Source organism: Phocoena sinus, unplaced genomic scaffold (assembly GCF_008692025.1).
Source record: "Phocoena sinus isolate mPhoSin1 unplaced genomic scaffold, mPhoSin1.pri scaffold_67_arrow_ctg1, whole genome shotgun sequence".
Lineage (NCBI taxonomy): Eukaryota > Metazoa > Chordata > Mammalia > Artiodactyla > Phocoenidae > Phocoena > Phocoena sinus.
The window spans coordinates 3,934-8,639 of NW_022605687.1; positions in this window are offsets into that span (position 1 = coordinate 3,934).

Below are 4,706 nucleotides of genomic sequence, written 5' to 3' on the forward strand. Positions count from 1 at the left end.
ATAGGGTGAGTGTACATGTTAGGGTATGTGTTAGTGTTAGCGTACCAGTTAGGATTAGGTGACGGGTTAGGGTAAGGCTTCGGATAAGGGTTAGGGTTAGGGTTATGGGACAGGGACTGTTTAGGTTACAGGTTAGTGTATGACAACAGTTTTCGTTGAGCATACAAATTAGGGTAGGTGTTAATGTTAGCGTACGGGTTAGGATTAGGGGACGGGTTAGGGTAAGTTTTCCGGTAAGGATTAGGGTTAGGGTTAGGGGACAGGGAAGGTTTAGAGTACAGGTTAGTGTACGACAAAGGTTTAGTGTGATCGTACGAGTTAGGGTATGGGTTAGTGTTAGCGCACGGGTTAGGATTAGGGGACGGGTTAGGGTAAGGCTTCAGGTAAGTGTTAGGGTTAGGGTTAGTGGATGAGGACACGGTAGGGTACAGGTTAGGGTAGGACAATTTTTTAGGGTGAGCGTACATATTAAGGTACTGGTCAGTGTTAGAGTTTGGGTTAGGATTAGGAGACAGCTTAGAGTAAGGCTTCGTGTAAGTGTTAGGGTGAGGGATAGTGTTGGGGAAAGGGACGGTTTAGGGTACAGATTAGGGTACGACAGCGATTTAGGGTGAGCCTACGTGTTACGGTACAATTTAGTTTTAGCGTATGGCTTAGAATTTGGGGACGGTTTAGGGAAAGGCATCTGTAAAGATTTAGGTTTAGCATTATAGGATAGGGACGCTTTAGGAAACAGGTTAGGGTACGACAGCGGTTTAGGTTGAGCGTACGTGTTAGGGTACGGTTTAGTGATAGCGTACGGGTTAGGATTAGGGGACGGGTTAGGGTAAGGCTTCGGGTATGGGTACGGGTTAGGGTTAGGGTTAGGGGACGGGGACGGTTTAGGGGACAGGTTAAGGTACGACCATGGTTTAGGGTGAATGTACGTGTTAGGGTACGGGTTAGTGTTAGCGTACGGTTTAGGATTAGGGAACGGGTTAGGGTAAGGCTTCGGGTAAGGGTTAGGGTTAGGGTTAGGGTCGGGGACGGTTTAGGGGACAGGTTCGGGTACGACAACGGTTTAGGATGAGCGTACATGTTAGGGTACGGGTTCGTGTTAGCGTATGGGTTATGATTAGGGGACGGGTTAGGGTAAGGCTTTGGGTAAGGGTTAGAGTTAGGGTTAGGGGTTGGGGACGGTTTAGGGGACAGGTTAGGGTACGACAACGGATTAGGGTGAGCGTACGTGTAAGGGTACGGGTTAGTGTTAGCGTACGGGTTAGAATTAAGGGACGGGTTAGTGTAAGGCTTCGGGTAAGGGTTAGGGTTAGGGTTAGGGGAAGGGGACGGTTTAGGGGACATTTTAGGGTACGAAAACGGTTTAGGGTGAGCGTACGTGTTAGGGTACGGGTTAGTGTTAGCGTACGGGTTAGGATTAGGGGACGGATTAGGGTAAGGCTTCGGGTAAGTGTTAGGGTTAGGGTTAGGGTTATGGGATGGGGACGGTTTAGGGGAAAGGCTATTGTACGACAATGGTTTAGGGTGAGCGTATGTGTTAGGGTACAGGTTAGTGTTAGCGTACGGGATAGGATTCGGGGACGGGTTAGTGTAAGGCTTCGGGTAAGGGTTAGGGTTTGGTTTAGGGTTAGGGTTAGGGGACGGGGACGGTTTACGGGACAGGTTAGGGTACGACAATGATTTAGGGTGAGAGTACATGTTAGGGTATGGGTTAGAGTTAGCGTACGGGTTAGGATTAGGGGACGGGTTAGGGTAAGGCTTCGGGTAAGGGTTAGGTTTAGGGTTAGGGTTAGGGGATGCGGACGGTTTCGGGGACAGCTTAGGATACGACAACGGTTTAGGGTGAGCGTATGTGTTAGGGTACGGTTTAGTGTTAGCGTACGGGCTAGGATTAGTGGACGGGCTAGTGTAAGGCTGCGGGTAAGGGTTAGGTTTAGGGTTAGTGTTAGGGTTAGGGGACGGGGACGGGGACGGTTTAGGGGACAGGTAAGGATATGACAAGAATTATCGTACGTGTCAGTGTTAGGGTACGGGTTAGGATTAGTGGACGTGTTATGGTAAGGCTTCGTGTAAGGGTTAGGGTTAGGTTTAGGGTTGGGGTTAGGGTTAGGGTTAGGGTTAGGGGACGGGGATGGTGTAGGGGACAGGTTAGGATACAACAACGGTTTAGGGTGAGCATACGTTTTAGGGTATGGGTTAGTGTTAGCGTACGGGTTAAGATTCGGGGACGGGTTAGGGTAAGGCTTCGGGTTAGGGTTAGGGTTAGGGTTAGGGTTAGGGGAAGTGGACGGTTTAGGGGACAGTTTAAGGTACGACAACGGTTTATGGTGAGCGTAGGTGTTAGGGTACGGGTTAGTGTTAGCGTACGGGGTAGGATTAGGAGACGGGTTAGGGTAAGGCTTAGGGTAAGGGTTAGGGTTAGGTTTAGGGTTAGGTTTAGGGAACGAGGACGGTTTAGGGGACAGGTTAGGGTTCGACAACGCTTTAGGGTGAGCGTACGTGTTATGGTACGGGTTAGTGTTGGCGTTTGGGTTAGGATTACCGGACGGGTTAGGGTAAGCCTTCGAGTAAGGGTTAGGGTTAGGTTTAGGGTTAGAGTTAGGGTTAGGGGATGGGGATGGTTTAGCGGACATGTTAGGGTATGACAACGGTTTAGGGTAGGCATACGTGTTAGGCTACGGGTTAGTGTTAGCGTACGGGTTAGGATTAGGGGACGGGTTAGGGTAAGGCTTCGGGTAAGTGTTAGGGTTGGGGTTAGGGTTAGGGGACAGGTTAGGGTATGACAACGGTTTAGGGTGAGCATACGTGTTAGTGTATGGGTTGGTTTTCGCGTACGGGTTAGGATTAGGGGATGGGTTATGGTAAGGCGTTGGGTAAGGGTTATGCATAGGGTTAGGTTTAGGGTACGGGGACGGTTTAGGGTACAGGTTATGGTACGACGACGGTTTAGTGTGAGCGTACGTGTTAGGGTACGGGTAAGTGTTAGCATACGGGTTAGGATTATGAGTCGGGTTAGGGTAAGGTTTCGGGTAAGGGTTAGGGTTAGGGTTAGGGGACGGGGACGGGTACGGGGACGGTTTAGGGGACAGGTTAGTGTACGACAATGGTTTAGGGTGACCGTACGTGTTAGGGTACGGGTTAGGGTTAGCGTACGGGTTAGGATTAGGGGACGGGTTAGGGTAAGGCTTCGGGTAAGGGTTAGGGTTAGGTTTAGGGTTAGGGTTACGGGACGGGGACGGTTTAGGGGACAGGTTAGTGTACGACAACGGTTTAGGCTCAGCGTACGTATTAGGGTACGGGTTAGTGTTAGCGTAAGGTTTAGGATTACGGGATGGGTTAGGGTAAGGCTTCGGGTAAGTGCTATGCTTAGGGTTAAGGTTAGGGTTAGGGTTAGGGGACAGGGACGGTTTAGGGGACAGGTTAGTGTACGACAACGATTTAGGGTGAGCGTACGTGTTATGGTATGGGTTAGTGTTAGGGTACGGGTTAAGATTAGGTGACGGGTTAGCGTAAGGTTTTGGGTAAGTGTTAGGGTTACGGTTAGGTTTAGGGTTAGGGGACGGGGATGGTTTAGGGGACAGGTTAGGGTACGACAACGATTTAGGGTGAGCATACGTGTTAGGGTACGGGTTAGTGTTACCGTACGGGGTAGGATTAGGAAACGGGTCAGGGTAAGGCTTCGGGTACGGGTTAGGGTTAGGTTTAAGGTAAGGGTTAGGGGACGGGGACGGTTTAGGTGACAGGTTATGGTACGACAACGGTTTAGGGTGAGCGTACGTGTTAGGGTACGGGTTAGTGTTAGCGTTTGGGTTAGGATTAGGGGACGGGTTAGGGTAAGGCTTCGAGTAAGGGTTAGGGTTAGGGTTAGGGTTAGGGGATGGGGATGGTTTACGGGACATGTTAGGGTATGACAACGGTGTAGGGTGAACATACGTGTTAGGCTATGGTTTAGTGTTAGCGTACGGGTTAGGATTAGGGGACGGGTTAGGGTAAGGCTTCAGGTAAGGGTTAGGGTTAGGGTTAGGGGACAGGTTAGGGTACGACAACGGTTTAGGGTGAGCGTACGTGTTAGGTTACAGGTTAGTGTTAGCGTACGGGTTAGGATTAGGGGACGGGTTATGGTAAGGCTTCGGGTAAGGGTTATGCATAGGGTTAGGGTAAGGGTTAGCGGACGGGGATGGTTTAGGGTACAGGTTACGGTACGACAACGGTTTAGGGTGAGCGTACATGTTAGGGTACGGGTGTTAGCATACGGTTTAGCATTAGGGGACGGGTTAGGGTAAGGCTTCGGGTAAGGGTTAGGTTTAGGGTTAGGGTTAGGGGATGCGGACGGTTTCGGGGACAGGTTAGGGTACGACAACGGTTTAGGGTGAGAGTACGTGTTAGTGTACGGGTTATTGTTAGCATACGGGTTAGTATTAGGAGACGGGTAAGGGTTAGGCTTCGGGTAAGATTTAGTGTTGGGATTACTGTTAGGGTTAGGTTTAGGGGACGGGGACAGTTTAGGGCACAGGTTAGGGTACGACAACGGTTTAGGGTGTGCGTAATTTTTAGGGTAAGGTTTAGTGTTAGCGTACGGATTAGGATTATGGGACGGGTTAGGATAAGGCTTCGGGTAAGGGTTAGGGTTTGGGTTAGGGTTAGGGTTAGGGTTAGGGGATGGGGACGGTTTAAGGGACAGGTTAGGGTACGACAACGGTTTAGGTTCT